The sequence below is a fragment of the Apium graveolens genome, chromosome 5, assembly GCF_009905375.1.
Source record: "Apium graveolens cultivar Ventura chromosome 5, ASM990537v1, whole genome shotgun sequence".
In the NCBI taxonomy this organism is placed as follows: Eukaryota; Viridiplantae; Streptophyta; class Magnoliopsida; order Apiales; family Apiaceae; genus Apium; species Apium graveolens.
Window position 1 is genome coordinate 138812094 of NC_133651.1, and position 17163 is coordinate 138829256.

Sequence of the window (17163 nt, forward strand, 5' to 3'; positions counted from 1 at the left end):
CGTTCCCACAGAGACTGGTTTAGGTTAAGTTCAATTTATGCACCTATGCAACAATGTAAGGTTATCGCTCAATGCTAAGACAAATAACAAATTGGGTTTTTATTAAACTAAGAGATTATACTAAATAACATTAACTAAGAGAATTGAAGTTGAATTAATATATATGATAAACATGGGATTCTATCTTCATTAAATACTTCATTCAATAGCCTTATTGTTCTTAACCTTAGCATGTGATGGTGATGACACTAATCAGATAACACGAAACTGATAAACGCCAACTTTCGTTGCACGAATACCATTCTACCAGACATCCACAAAAGAGATAGAAGCTGAATAGGCACCAATTATATTGAGACCCTATATGTCTATAGAATTTGACAACATAACGGTTTAAGAACAAGTTATCTATCTTGATTACATAGGGCAAGTAAAACGGTTAGAGTTACCTACGAATCATGCATACACATACAAGAACCTATGCTAGCATGGCAAGTTCTAAACCTCTATATTCACTGTCGCTTCAATAGAGATTAACACGCTATCTTATATGTTAGCTACTCACATAAGACGAATAAGCACAACCAATACTAGGATATCAATCAATCACCACACACCAAGATATCGAAACAATTAATTAATGAAATCCATAAGTAAATCCGCTAGAATCCCATGACAACGATTAGCCCATAATCGAACTCATCATCACCATGGGTTCCAATGAAAGCATGGTATAAACAAGGTCTTAATAAACTAAATAATAATCAAAGTACGAATAAACGAGATCTAGGTTCAACAAGAACGAAAACGAGCATCCAAAGTTACAACTAATTCAAAGAATCACAAGTTGAAAACAAGATCTTCTTTTTCGGAGTTGTTCTGTGCTTCTAGGTCTTCTCCTTGGTATCCCAATCTTCCCTTCTTGCGCAAAACACAATCTTCTTCTTCTTAAAATCCCCCTGTGAAAACGTCTCAAATCTACTTATATAATAGTCCCATAAAACTCAGATTACATAGAAGTTGGAAGCCAAACAGAAGTAGAAGTCTAAAATAATTCAGCAAAATTCCCGACCCTGCGCGGCCGCTCAGCATAGCTGCGCGGGCGCGTAGGTTGCTGCGCGGCCGCTCAGCATAGCTGCGCGGGCGCGCAGGTTGCTGCGCGGCCGCTCAGCATAGCTGCGCGGGCGCGCAAGCCTCCACTGGAAAAAATCCAAGTTTACTCCGTTTCTTTGCCGTAATCTGCCCGTTCCTTTCCTCTCGCAATGGTGAACACATGCCAAGGCTTATTCTTGATGATTCCTCCCCCGAAATGTAACTAATACCCTGAAATACATGAACACTAGAAAAACGCATCAAATACACAAAATACTTGATTTCAAGACACCAATTTAAGCCATTTTAAGACGTTCTAAGTGGTATAAAATGCCACTTATCACACCCCCAAACTTAAATCGATGCTTGCCCTCAAGCGTCACAGACTCAAAAACAAATAAAAATATGAATGAATATAATCTATATGAAAATGCAGCGATCCCCCTTACTACAATTAATCAACCAAATTGCCACATCTCAACGAATGCAGTTAGACAACTAAAGATCAATAAACTCATGCAAACGGACATACATCCAGAAACGTGGTGTGTGCAAATGCTTAACAGATATGCTTCGGAACTAGACCAATTACTATGACTAGACTATCCTCAAGGCAATCCTACGATTATACCAAGAATAAAAATTCCAGGCACAAAGTGATATACAACACTACAAGAAGTCTGGAGCATACTACAAAATCGTGCTTTTTATTTACAACTCAAATGCTTATTTGACCGTGCATTGAGTGAGGTCCACAAAAGACTTATACAATGATATCCATGTAACGAGCGTTAGGTTAGCGGATCCCAGACTCTAAAAGCCTTAGGTCGCTAGGCACAAAGTCCCCTAAGAACTTAATAACTCGAATACCAAAGAGCCCACTCTTAATCAATTATGCAATTTTTTTTTTTTTAATTTCTGAGCAAGTGCGTTTCGCTCCATCTTGCTCAACCCTAGACTACTCGCAACATACGCGAGCCGGCTACTAGCCATTCGACGCCTAGCCACAACTAGCAACAACTTCCATATTTTTTTTTCTCCAAAATTTTTCTTTTTCATGTCTTTATCACTAAGAACCTATAATCAAATTCTAAGCATAATAAGTAGATTGACCTTGAAAACAACCAAATCATAACACAATCTAGCCCTTTCGCATTCTCTAAGACTTAGTGGACTTACAATTGTTTCTAGCATGCATATCAACCTACACAACTTAATATCACTTTAATGCTATCACTACACTCGCATCAATATCACAATTCAGTCGATAAATCATTGCAAAAGGGATCATGGTAAATGCATGAGCTACATGACATTCATAAAAAAAAAACTATATGGCATAAATTATGCAACTATATGAACTAAACTATCATGAATATGCAACTAAATGACACACACACAATATTCCTTAACTACCACCCCCATACTTAAAATTTTCAATGTCCTCATTGAAGGCAATAATAAGGATTTCAGGCATACCTAATTAGCGGGAGATTCACCCTCGTCGGGTGGAGGATCAGGTGGCCAATCAACCTCGCCACCAGTGTCTCGAACAACAGTACCGAAAGCATGTGTCAAATCTGCAGCAAAATGACGGTGAATATCGTGCATGGCCTCCATACGCCTAGTTACTCGCCTGTACTGCTCATCACCAACACCAGTCCTATCAACTATCTGCTGCACATGAGAAGAACCCTCTATAGGCACTGGAGGATCCGTTCGGCTACCCTCTACATCATCAAAGATATATCCCAACCCCTTGTCAGGGGGTGCACCTAACAATGAATAACTCAAGTAATCTGGCTGTCGGTTGAGCTCAAGTATGGGAGCATCTTCAATAGACGACTCGAGACGATCCTGAGAAATTTTCAGCTCTGCTAACCCAAGAGAATCGAATGGTACATCCAACTTCCTCTTCCACAGAGGTGCATTCAAAACCTGAATTTGCTCTACTTTAAAGCACTCCTCTTTAGCTGTGGGTAATTTTATTTCCTTGAACACATTGAAAGTGACCTTCTGATCATGAACCTTCATCGTAAGCTCTCCTTTTTGCACATCGATCATAGTTCGGCCTGTAGCCAAGAATGGTCTTCCCAAGATAATGGGAATCTTCTTATCTTCCTCGAAATCAAGAATTACAAAGTCAGCAGGGAAGAAGAGTTTATCCACCTTGACCAAGACATCTTCCACTATACCTCGTGGATAAGCGATGGAACGGTCAGCTAGTTGCAATGACATGTATGTTGGTTTCGGCTCAGGCAGACCAAGCTTCTTGAAGATAGATAAGGGCATCAGATTGATGCTAGCTCCTAAATCACATAAACACTTGTCGAACGACAAGTTTCCGATGGTGCAAGGAATAGTGAAGCTTCCAGGATCTTTAAGCTTCGGAGGCAACTTCTGTTGCAGCACAGCACTGCATTCCTCCGTTAGAGCAACGGTCTCTAAGTCATCGAGCTTCACTTTCCGAGAGAGAATACCTTTCATAAACCTCGCATAGCTAGGCATCTGTTCAAGAGCTTCAGCGAAAGGTATGTTGATATGAAGTTTCTTGAACACCTCCAGAAACTTCTCAAACTGCTTATCCAGCTTTTTCTTCTGCAGCCTTTTAGGAAAATGAGGTGGAGGATAGATCTGTTTCTCCCCTGTATTACCCTCAGGAGGAGTGTGTTCCACAGTAGTCTTCCTTGGTTCCACCTCTACTTCCATCTGCACATCTTCTTCAGCCACAACTGCATTTTCTGAATCTTGAGATTTTTCAGGCTCTTCGTCTTGCTGAATTTGGGGGCTTGCGACCTTTCCAGACCTTAAGGTGATGGCGTTCACATGTTCTTCAACTTCCCTCTTTCCTAGATTGGCTTCTGTATCACTAGGAAGCGTTCCTGGTGGTCGATTCAATAAGGCATTAGCAATTTGCCCTATTTGGTTCTCCAAAGTCTTGATAGAAACGGCTTGGCTTTGGCATATAAGAGCCTGGTTTTTGCACATAAGCCTCAACTCCTCTAATTCAGATTTTTCATTCGAAGATAGACCTGCATCATGAGTTTGTTATTGAAGTTGGAGTTATTGCTGAAAACCAAGAGAGTTGAACAGCTTATTTCCAAATGGCTGGAACGGCTGTTGCATCACATTCTGATTGTTGCTCCAGCTGAAGTTAGGATGATTCCAGTTGTCAGGATGATAAGTGTCTGGAACTGGTTGTTGCGATCTCTGAAAGTTGCTCACAAACTGAGCTGAGTCGCTAGATATAGCGCATTGCTCTGTCGCATGCGGACCTGCACACAGCTCACAAACACTTATTATCTGCTTAACACCATAGTTAGCCAGAGAATCGATCTTCATAGACAACGCCTTTAGTTGAGCAGTGATAGCCGTAGCTGTATCCACTTCAAGAACTCCTGCTACCTTGCCCTGTGGATATCTCTGGGTTGGATACTGATATTCATTAGCAGCCATCAGTTCAATTAGATCATAAGCTTCCTTATAGCTCTTTGCCCATAATGCTTCGCCTGATGCTGCATCGAGCATGGGTCTGGACTGTGCTCCCAACCCATTGTAAAAACAAGTGATGATCATCCAATCAAAAATTCCATGATGAGGACACTTCCTAAGCATCTCCTTGTAGCGCTCCCAAGCTTCACTTAGCGATTCTCCCGTTTGCTGCGCAAATTGAGTAATAGCATTCCTGAGTGCAGCTGTCTTCGCCATAGGGAAGAATTTAGTAAGAAACGTCTGAGCAAGATCTTCCCAAGTAGTAATCGAACCAGCTGGTAGAGAGTGTAACCAGCTCTTAGCCTTGTCCTTCAGAGAGAATGGGAACAGTCTCAGCTTCACAGCATCTTCAGAAACACCGTTGAACTTGAAGGTGTCGCATATTACAATAAAATCCCTAATGTGTGTATTGGGATCTTCCGTTGGAGAACCCCCAAACTGGACTGAAGTCTATACCCATTGAATTATGTCAGGCTTGATCTCAAAGGTATTAGCTGTGATAGCTGGCCGGACAATGCTAGATTTAATGTCATTGATCTTGGGTTGAGAAAAATCCATCAAGGCTTTCGTTCGTGCTGCTGGATCTCCCATTGTAATGAGTACCTGAAACACAAACAAATAAACCGTGAAAGTAAAAGAATCCGAGTCAGTGAACTTTATAGACCACTGATGAAAAGCACATAAACTAAAAATTAACACCGAGTCCCCGGCAGCGGCGCCAAAAACTTGTTAGGGCGAAAACACGCGCTAATATTCACGCAAGTATACGCATTCGCAAGTAGTATAAGATATAAATCAGATTCGTTCCCACAGAGACTGGTTTAGGTTAAGTTCAATTTATGCACCTATGCAACAATGTAAGGTTATCGCTCAATGCTAAGACAAATAACAAATTGGGTTTTTATTAAACTAAGAGATTATACTAAATAACATTAACTAAGAGAATTGAAGTTGAATTAATATATATGATAAACATGGGATTCTATCTTCATTAAATACTTCATTCAATAGCCTTATTATTCTTAACCTTAGCATGTGATGGTGATGACACTAATCAGATAACACGAAACTGATAAATGCCAACTTTCGTTGCACGAATACCATTCTACCAGACATCCACAAAAGAGATAGAAGCTGAATAGGCACCAATTATATTGAGACCCTATATGTCTATAGAATTTGACAACATAACGGTTTAAGAACAAGTTATCTATCTTGATTACATAGGGCAAGTAAAACGGTTAGAGTTACCTACGAATCATGCATACACATACAAGAACCTATGCTAGCATGGCAAGTTCTAAACCTCTATATTCACTGTCGCTTCAATAGAGATTAACACGCTATCTTATATGTTAGCTACTTACATAAGACGAATAAGCACAACCAATACTAGGATATCAATCAATCACCACACACCAAGATATCGAAACAATTAATTAATGAAATCCATAAGTAAATCCGCTAGAATCCCATGACAACGATTAGCCCATAATCGAACTCATCATCACCATGGGTTCCAATGAAAGCATGGTATAAACAAGGTCTTAATAAACTAAATAATAATCAAAGTACAAATAAACGAGATCTAGGTTCAACAAGAATGAAAACGAGCATCCAAAGTTACAACTAATTCAAAGAATCACAAGTTGAAAACAAGATCTTCTTTTTCGGAGTTGTTCTGTGCTTCTAGGTCTTCTCCTTGGTATCCCAATCTTCCCTTCTTGCGCAAAACACAATCTTCTTCTTCTTAAAATCCCCCTGTGAAAACGTCTCAAATCTACTTATATAATAGTCCCATAAAACTTAGATTACATAGAAGTTGGAAGCCAAACAGAAGTAGAAGTCTAAAATAATTCAGCAAAATTCCCGACCCTGCGCGGTCGCTCAGCATAGCTGCGCGGGCGCGCAGGTTGCTGCGCGGCCGCTCAGCATAGCTGCGCGGGCGCGCAGGCCTCCACTGGAAAAAATCCAAGTTTGCTCCGTTTCTTTGCCGTAATCTACCCGTTCCTTTCCTCTCGCAATGGTGAACACATGCCAAGGCTTATTCTTGATGATTCCTCCCCCGAAATGCAACTAATACCCTGAAATACATGAACACTAGAAAAACGCATCAAATACACAAAATACTTGATTTCAAGACACCAATTTAAGCCATTTTAAGACGTTCTAAGTGGTATAAAATGCCACTTATCAGAAAGCGGAAGCGGAAGACATGGAAGTTGAAGATGAAGTACAGGATGAAACGACTTTGGCCGTAAAGGATGAAGCGTCGGAAAATCTTCCGAAAATAGATGAACAAAGGAAGGTTGAAGATAAAGAGGAAGAACTAGAAGATGAAGAGATGAAAAAAGAGTTTGATACCAGCTTGTGTATGCCATTCGGTTTGTATAATGCTGGAGCTACAAATGAAAAACGGGGATTCCTCATGTAAGACGCAGCTTCGGCCCCTTACTCGCTTATATATATGAAGTTGATTCAAGTAGGGCTTAGCACGAATAGTAGACTAGCAATAATAAAATTTCTCGTAGCCTAGGGGGTAGTGTATGTACTATCTCGCACAGTGTTAGTCGTGGGATGTTTACTTTCATTTATTTTATTCACCAACCGGCAATAGCGTCACCCAAAATGCATTATTAATAAAATTTTAAAAATTTGTGTTCCAAAGTTTCTATCTTGAAGATATGGAGAACAACTCTTATTATTATGATAAGTTTAAGGTATGTTAATCATCGAAGATAATGATTATTTCTAAGCTAGCTAGAAGATGCGAAGATAGAAGACGCGAAGTTCCCCGATGAAGTGTTACACTTCATAAGGCGCGCGCCCTAGGAAGACTTCCTCCGAGGGTACGATTGTTTAAATTAATTTTTTAGAGTTACAGGTCCACTTATCACTTTGTTATGATTCTTAAAAGCTTCAAGAACAACTCCCGGACATGCCAGAAGAAGCAAGACCCCCAGAAGGAGTCACATTCCCTTAGGGCACGCCCAGGGAAGGATTCCTCCAAGCGAAGGAATTTTGGATTTGCTCCACTGTTGTTACTTATCCTTTGGTTGTTGTTTTTGCAAGATGGAAATATTCTAAGGCAAGAACAAAGAGATAACAAGTAACAAGATACACAATATGAAGTCTAAGTATGAAAGTGTGATTAAGGAATAAGTACGTACAAATTGTAGGGATTTTAGAGAGGCCCGCACCATGAATAAAGTCATAAAAGTAGTCACAAAGTAGCAAAGGGAATATGATACATAATACAAGATGTAAAGGGCCTAAATGGGCACCTTCATAGAAACAGAAGGCCTAGCAGGAACACCCTTACTCTCTGGGGGTGGACAGGAGATAGTCAGTGTAAGGAGAAGTCGCGGGGTGAGGAACGCCACTCACAAGCATAACATCATCTGTAAGAGTAGCACTGTCTGGAGGAGCACCAATATTGGTGCATCAGCCACGACTCCTACCATGCATAGTGCTATGACTTGCGTACCCTAATCCTGAACATGGCGGTGATCGAATCTTAAGGAAACCCTCCTCTCAATAATGTCCTAATAATGACATGTACATTGTCCTTCCTAAAATCGTCAACATAAGACAATATCTCTGCGTCGAATAAGCTAAAGTCATAAGCGGGATCGTTGGCCAAGAAAGTAGTGAGAAGCATAGAAAAACCCTGCTCGATCCCCTGGTCATGAATCTTGCTTCTCTCCTCCGGCCAACTGTGCAGCTGATTCTCTCGAAGCTCATCCACCTGAGTCTAAAATTGACACTTCTCAGCGAGTTTCGAATCCAAAGTGTTGTGCAAGTCGGTGATGATCTCTCTCTACTGTGTTAGCTCCTCTACCTGTCCGTAAATCATAACATCTTTCTCCTCAGAAACCATCTTCAACTTCTCCTCCGAAGTGGTGGCACGTGCAAGTAAAATCATACGCTCCGTCTCAAGGCTCTGTAGACGAGCCCTACCCCTCGGAGCCTCGGAAGCATCCTACAAAGAAATAAACAATAGCTGTGTGGCAGCTTTAACTCTAGCACTATCTTTGTAAGCTGGTACTAAGTCCCTTCAAGAAGATAGCTCGTCATCTCCAAGAAATAAAGTAACTAAAGGACCCAAGTGAGATTCCACTTGGGAAAAAGAAGAAAAAGCCTCTACCTTCTTCGAAGTACCAACCCTCGAACTAGCTCTGAAATGCTTCGGCAAAGAGATTGGAAGCGCATAAACGACCTCCATGGTAGGTGGACTAGGGCGCGCCCCACGCCGAGAAGGAGGCTCAGTAACATTTTCCTAAGGAACTGCCCTCTCGGAAGTCAAGTCGAGTCTGAAACACCTTGGTATCTTAGGAGCCATATGATAAGTGGCATTTTATACCACTTAGAACGTCTTATAATGGCTTGAATTGATACCTTCAAATCAAGTATTTTGTGTATTTGATGCATTTTTCTAGTGTTTATGCATTTCAGGGTATTACTTGCATTTGTGGAGAGATTTCATCAGGAATAAGCCTAGGTATGTGCTTGGCATTGCAAGTGGGAAGTTAGGAGCCGAACGCAGCAGAAATCGGGAGCAAAATAAGCATTTTTCCAGAAAGGTGTTGGGCGCCCACTCAGCCTGGCTGGGCGGCCGCTCAGGAAGCTAGACGCTCGCTCAGGATTGTTGGGCGGCCGCTCAGGGTCGTAAAATTAAATAATGATTTTTTGAGTTCTATTTCTGTTGGACTTCTGACTTCTGAGATAGCTGGGTCTTGTGGGGCTTCTATATAATTAGTTTTCAGAGATGTTTCACATGTGATGAATCGTGGTATCAATCAAAGAGCAAGGAGAGAAGGAAGAAGACCGTTTTAGCACATCGCAACGAAGAAGAGGAAGCATACATTTTCTTGTGATTTTTTTATTCGTTGTATTAGTGGATGCTAGTTTTCTTTACTTTGAACCTTATTACTCTTGTGATGTACTCTGATTTTAATAAGTATTTTATTTAGTTTATCTTGTGTGTTATTATCATGTTTTCATATGAACCCATGGTGACGATGAGTTCTATCATGGGCTAATCGTGATCATGGAGTCGTAACGGATTTACTATAGAATTCTTTAGTTAGTTATTTAATACCTTAGTGTGTGATGATTGTATGATATCTAGTATAGGTTGCGCTTATTTATCTTATGTGCGTCGCGAACATATAAGATAGGGTGTTAATCTCTTCTGAAGCGACGGTGGATATTGAGGTTTAGAACTTGCCATGCTAGCATAGGTTCATGTATGTGTATGCATGATTAGTTGGTAACTCTAACCGTTTTACTTGCCCTGTATAATCAAAAGGAATAACTTGTGCTTAAATCGTTATGTTGTCAAATTCTGTAGACATATAGGGTCTCAACATAATTGATGTCTATTCAACTTCTATCTTAACTGTGGATGTTTAGTAGAATGGTATTAGTACAATGAAAGTTGGCTTTTATCAGTTTCGTGTTATTCGATTAATATCATCACTGTTACATGCTAAGGGTAATAACAATAACTATTGAAGGAAGTAGTAATGAAGTTATTATCTCATGTGTGTTTAATATTGATTAATTCAAGTATCAATTAAGTGTTTAATTCTCGTAGTTAATTATAGTTAATAATTAGTTAATCAATCTAATTATTATTTTCTTGACATTGAGAAGTAATCATACATTGATGAGTAAGTGTTAATTGAACATAACTAGTCCGAGTTTCTGTGGAAACGAACTAGAAAGTATTCTATATTACTTGCGAACGCGTATACTTGCGTGAATTATTAGCGCGTGTTTTTGCCCTAACAAGTTTTTGGCGCCGCTGCCGGGGACTCAGCGTATTTGTTTAGTTTATGTACTTACCATCAGTGGTCGTTAGCACTCATTGATTAAGACGTGTTACTTATTGTTTCCGGTTGTGTTTCAGGTACTTTAGCGAGCATTTATGCAAAAACGTTCTCGTACTCGCAAGAGGACTTTAGATACAGCTGAGGAGATAGACTCAGTTCTTGATATTCCGGAGAAGATAGATTTTGAAGATTCGGATAAAGAGAGTGAGCAGAAAGAACCAATAATCATGGGTGATCGTATAGTTCCGGCAGATCCAGCTCTTAAATGGACTTTTCTCGGTCAAAAATTGATGACTTTCAGTCAAGCATCCTTCATCCGGCTATTCAGGCTAACACTTTTCAAATCAAGCCGGGCACTATTCAGATGGTGCAGAATTCTGTTTCTTTCGGAGGTGCTGCAACTGAAGACCCCAACATGTACATCAGGAATTTTGTCGAGATATGTAGTACTTTCAAATATAATGGTATGACTGATGAGGCTATCAAGCTGAGGCTTTTCCCATTCTCTCTAAGGGATAAAGATAAGGACTTGTTACATTTTGAACCAGCTGGGTCCATCACTACTTGGCAAGACCTTGCGCAAAAGTTTCTAGTAAAGTTTTATCCAATGACAAAGACTGCAGCTATGAGGAGTGCTCTTACTCAGTTTGCGCAGCAACCAACAGAATCTATGTGCGAAGCTTGGGAGCGCTACAAGGAGATGTTGAGAAAGTGTCCATATCATGGTATGCCTGACTGGATGGTGATCACTGGTTTCTATAATGGTTTGGGGGCCCAATCTCGGCCAATGCTCGATGCAGCAGCTGGAGGCGCCTTGTGGGCCAAAAGCTATACTGAGGCTTATAATCTTATTGAAACTATGGCTGCAAATGAGCATCAAAACCCAACTCAAAAGATGATGCCTGGGAAGGTAGCAGGTATTCTGGAAGTCGATGCAGCTACAATTATTCCAGCGCAGCTCCCAGCGCTGTCTTTGAAGGTCGATTCGTTAGCCACCTATGGAGTCAATCAGATAGCTATGGTCTGTAAGCTTTGTGCATGTTCTCATGCTACGGATCAGTGTTCTCTTATTAATGAATCTGTTCAGTATGTGAACAATTATCAACGACCGCAGCAGCCTGTGCCAGCTACTTATCATCCTAACAATAGAAATCATCCCAATTTCAGCTGGAGCAATAATCAGAATGCTGTTCAACAACCATATCAGCAGCCTATCAGTAAGCAGTTTAATCCACCTGGATTCCAGCAACCACAACATTATGCTCAAAGGCAATCATATCCTCAACAAGGAGGTGCTGCTCAACCTTCTAGTGCTGATTTCGAGGAGCTCAAGCTGTTGTGCAAAAGTCAGGTTATTTCTATCAAGACCTTGGAAAATCAAATCGATCAAATAGCTGATAAGTGGCATTTTATACCACTTAGAACGTCTTAAAATGGCTTAAATTGGTGTCTTGAAATCAAGTATTTCGTGTATTTGATGCGTTTTTCTAGTGTTTATGCATTCCAGGGTATTAGTTGCATTTCGGGGGAGGAATCATCAAGAATAAGCCTTGGCAAGTGTTCACCATTGCGAGAGGAAAGGAATGGGCAGATTACGGCGAAGAAACGGAGCAAACTTGGATTTTTTTCCAGTAGAGGCCTGCGCGCCCGCGCAGCAATGCTGAGCGGCCGCGCAGCAACCTGCGCGCCCGCGCAGCTATGCTGAGCGGCCGCGCAGGGTCGGGGAAAAAGATAAATTATTTTAGACTTCTACTTCTGTTTGGCTTCCAACTTCTATGTAATTTGAGTTTTATGGGACTATTATATAGGTAGATTTGAGACGTTTTCACAGAGAGTATTAAGGGGATTATGTTTTAGATTGTGTTTTACGCAAGAAGCAAAGGAGATAAGGAAGAAGATCGATTTAGCACACTGCAACGAAGAGGAAGCATATTTTCTTGTGACTCTTGTTTCGTTGTAACGTTGGATGCTAGTTTTCTTGCTTGACTTATTTACTCTTGTGACGTACTCTGTTTTAATATAATTATTTTAGTTATTATTTTCTTGTGTTTGTTTATCATGATTTCATATGAACCCATGATGGCGATAAGTTCTATTATGGGCTAATCGTGATCATGGGGTTGCAACGGATTTATTATGGAATTCTTTAGTTAATTGTTTAATATTTTAGTGTGTGATGATTGCATGATATCTAGTATTGGTTGTGCGTATTCGTCTTATGTGCGTCGCGAACATATAAGATAGGGTGTTAATCTCTTGTGAAGCGACGGTGGATCTTGAGATTTAGAACTTGCCATGCTAGCATAGGTTCATGTACGTTGAGCATGATTAGTGGGTAACTCTAACAGTTTTATTTGCCCTATGTAATCAAAAGGAATAACTTGAGCTTAAATCGTTGTGTTGTCAATTTCTGTAGACATATAGGAATTCAACATAATTGATGACTATTCAACTTCTATCTTAATTGTGGATGCTTGGTAGAATGGTATTAGTACAATGAAAGTTGGCTTTTATCAGTTTCGTGTTATTCGATTAATATCATCACTGTCACATGCTAAAGGTAATAACAATGGCTATAGAAGGAAGTAATAATGAAGTTGTGATCTCATGAGTGTTTTATTATTGATAAATTGAAGTGTTAGTTAAGTGGTTAATTAAGTAGTTAATTATAGTTAATATTTAATCAACAATTTTAAGTGTTATTATCTTAACATTGAGAAGTAATCATACATTGGTGAGTGAGTTTAATTAGACAATAATTTAGTCTGAGTCTCTGAGGGAACGAACTAGAAAATATTCTATATTACTTGCGAACGCGTATACTTGCGTGAATATTAGTGCGTGTTTTCGCCCTAACAAGTTTTTGGCGCCGCTGCCGGGGACTCGGCGTATTTGTTTAGTTTATGTACTTACCATCATTGGTCATTAGGACTCAGTGATTAGGACGTAGTAGTTACTTACTCTTTTCGGTTGTGTTTCAGGTACTTTAGCAAGCGTTTATGCAAACTCGTTCTCGTGCTCGCAAGAGGACTTTAGATACAGCTGAGGAGACAGACGAAGTTCTTGATATTTCGGAGAAGTTAGATTTTGAGGATTCGGATTCAGGAACTGAGCAGAAAGAACCAGTAAACATGGGAGATCGTATTGTTCAAGCTGATCCAGCTCTTATGGATTTTTCTCGGCCTAAAATTGATGACATTCAGTCAAGCATCCTTCATCCGGCTATTCAAGCTAACACCTTTGAAATCAAGTCGGGCACTATTCAGATGGTGCAGAATTCTGTTTCTTTTGGAGGAGCGGCAACTGAAGACCCCAACATGCACATAAGGAATTTTGTCGAGATCTGCAGCACTTTTAAGTATAATGGCGTGACTGATGAGGCTATCAAGTTGAGGCTTTTCCCATTCTCACTGAGGGATAAGGCTAAAGACTGGTTACATTCTGAACCAGCTGGGTCCATCACTACGTGGCAAGATCTTGCGCAAAAGTTTCTGGTGAAGTTTTATCCAATGGCAAAGACTGCTGCTATGAGGAGTGCTCTTACTCAGTTTGCGCAGCAACCTACAGAATCTATGTGCGAGGCTTGGGAACGCTACAAGGAAATGTTGAGAAAATGTCCACATCATGGAATACCGGATTGGATGGTGATCACTGGTTTCTATAATGGTTTGGGGGCTCAATCTCGGCCCATGCTCGATGCAGCAGCTGGAGGAGCCTTATGGGCTAAAAGCTATACTGAGGCGTATAATCTTATCGAGACGATGGCTGCAAATGAGCATCAAAACCCAACTCAGAGGATGACGTCAGGCAAGGTAGCAGGTATTCTGGAAGTTGATGCAGCCACCGCTATTGCAGCCCAGCTTCAAGCGCTATCAATGAAGGTTGATTCTCTGGCTACGTATGGAGTTAATCAAATAGCTATAATTTGTGAGCTTTGTGCAGGTTCTCATGCTACGGATCAGTGTTCTCTTGTCAACGAATCTGTTCAGTATGTGAATAATTATCAGCGACAACAGCAGCCTGTGCCAGCGACCTATCATCCTAATAACAGAAATCATCCAAATTTTAGCTGGGGGAATAATCAGAATGCTATTCAGCCACCATATCAGCAAGGAGTGAGTAAACAGTTTAACCCACCTGGATTCCAGCAACCACAGCAGTATGCTACAAGGCAATCATATCCTCAACAGGGAAGTACAGCTGCACCCACTAGTGCTGATTTTGAGGAACTTAAGCTGTTGTGCAAGAGTCAGGCGGTTTCTATCAAGACCTTGGAAAATCAAATCGGTCAATTAGCCAATGCAGTGCTCAATCGTCAACCTGGCACTCTTCCCAGTGACACGGAAGTACCAGGCAGGAAGGAAGCTAAAGAGCAAGTCAAGGCTATTACCTTAAGGTCTGGAAAAGTGGCTGATGCTGAAAAGGCAAGGAAAGTCGAAGCTGAAGTTAGAGATGAAGAATCTAAGCAAAAGGAGAAAGCGGCGGAACCAAGGAAGACTACTGTTGAACACACTCTGCCTGAGGCTAATACAGGGGAGAAACAGCTCTATCCTCCACCACCTTTTCCTAAGAGATTGCAGCAACAAAAGCTGGATAGACAGTTCGGGAAGTTTCTGGAGGTGTTCAAGAAACTTCACATCAATATACCTTTCGCTGAGGCTCTGGAACAAATGCCTAGTTATGCGAAGTTTATGAAGACTATTCTTTCAAGGAAGGTGAAACTGGATGACCTTGAAACCGTTGCTCTCACGGAAGAATGCAGCGCTGTTCTGCAGCAAAAGTTACCACCAAAACTGAAAGATCCAGGAAGCTTCACCATTCCTTGCACCATTAGCAATCTAACTTTTGACAAGTACCTTTGTGATTTGGGAGCAAGCATTAATCTGATGCCGTTGTCGATCTTTAAAAAGCTGGATCTGCCTGATCCAAAACCCACATACATGTTACTACAATTGGCTGATCGTTCCATTACTTACCCAAGGGGCATAGTTGAGGATATGCTCGTCAAGGTAAATAAGCTCTTCTTTCCAGCAGATTTTGTTATTCTGGATTTTGAGGAAGATAAGAAGATTCCCATAATCTTGGGAAGGCCTTTCTTGGCTACTAGCCGTACCTTGATAGATGTGCAAAAAGGTGAACTTACTATGCGGGTCCAAGATCAGGATGTGACCTTCAAAGTATTCAAGGCAAAGAAATTCCCTACAGAAGATGAGGAGTGCTTAAAAGTGGATGTGATTGATACTGCGGTTACTTCGGAACTCGATCACATGCTAATGTCTGATGCATTGGAAAAGGCCTTAGTGGGGGATTTTGACAGCGATGATGAAGATAGCAACGAGCAATTACAATATCTGAACGCTTCTCCCTGGAAGCGAAAGCTGGACATACCATTTGAATCTCTTGGTACTTCTGACCTCAAGAACGCTGAAGGGAAGCTCAAACCATCAATAGAGGAAGCACCTACCTTGGAGCTCAAGCCATTACCTGAACACTTGAGGTATGCTTTTTTAGGTGATTCATCTACGTTACCTGTTATTATTTCATCTGACCTTTTAGGTAGTGAGGAAGACAAGTTCTTAAGGATTTTAAGAGAATTCAAATCGGCTATTGGATGGACCATAGCAGACATCAAGGGGATAAGTCCTTCATATTGTATGCATAAAATTCTGCTAGAGAAAGGTAGTAAGCCAACTGTGGAACAGCAGCGAAGACTGAATCCCATCATGAAGGAGGTGGTGAAGAAAGAAATTCTGAAATGGCTAGATGCAGGCATCATTTATCCTATTTCTGACAGCTCGTGGGTGAGCCCCGTACAATGTGTACCTAAGAAGGGAGGTATCACTGTGGTCGCAAATGAAAAGAATGAGCTCATCCCTACTCGAACAGTTACAGGATGGAGAGTATGCATGGATTATAGAAAATTGAACAAAGCCACAAGGAAGGATCACTTCCCCCTTCCATTTATTGATCAAATGCTTGACAGATTGGCGGGTCATGAGTATTTTTGTCTTCTGGATGGTTATTCCGGGTATAATCAGATTTGTATTGCACCAGAGGATCAGGAAAAGACTACCTTCACTTGTCCATTTGGCACATTTGCTTTTCGCAGAGTTTCGTTTGGGTTATGTGGCGCCCCGGCCACTTTTCAGAGATGTATGATGGCTATATTCTCTGACATGATTGGAAATAACGTAAAAGTGTTCATGGATGACTTCTCCGTCTTTGGACACTCATATGATGAATGTTTGAATAATCTGCGCGCCGTACTCAAAAGATGCGTGGAAACTAATTTGGTGCTTAATTGGGAGAAATGTCATTTTATGGTGCGTGAAGGCATTATCCTTGGGCATAAGGTCTCTAGCAAGGGTCTGGTGGTGGACAAGGCCAAGGTGGGAGTCATTGAAAATCTTCCCCCACCTAATTCTGTGAAAGGAATCCGTAGTTTTCTTGGTCATGCGGGTTTTTATCGGCGATTCATCAAGGACTTTTCAAAGATATCTAAGCCGTTGTGCAATTTGCTTGAGAAAGATGTGCCTTTCAAATTTGATGATGAATGTTTGGCAGAATTCGAGACTCTCAAGGAGAGTTTGATCACGGCACCAGTCATTACAGCACCAGATTGGACATAACCATTTGAGATGATGTGTGATGCGAGTGATTATGCGGTAGGTGCAGTTCTGGGACAGCGCAAGAAAAATCTCTTCCATGTGGTCTACTATGCGAGTAAGACTTTAAATGGTGC

General features: G+C 40.9%; 2 non-coding genes across 2 annotated transcripts; one reads left to right on the plus strand and one right to left on the minus strand.

Annotated features, from left to right (window-relative positions):
- The first annotated feature begins 4678 nt into the window (after positions 1–4678).
- LOC141662339 (small nucleolar RNA R71) lies at positions 4679–4785 on the plus strand. The gene has a single exon (XR_012550460.1). It is a non-coding gene; the product is annotated as a small nucleolar RNA R71 (small nucleolar RNA).
- Positions 4786–13945: 9160 nt separating this feature from the next.
- Positions 13946–14052, minus strand: LOC141662577 (small nucleolar RNA R71). Its single transcript, XR_012550685.1, has one exon. It is a non-coding gene; the product is annotated as a small nucleolar RNA R71 (small nucleolar RNA).
- Between the last annotated feature and the right edge of the window lie 3111 nt (positions 14053–17163).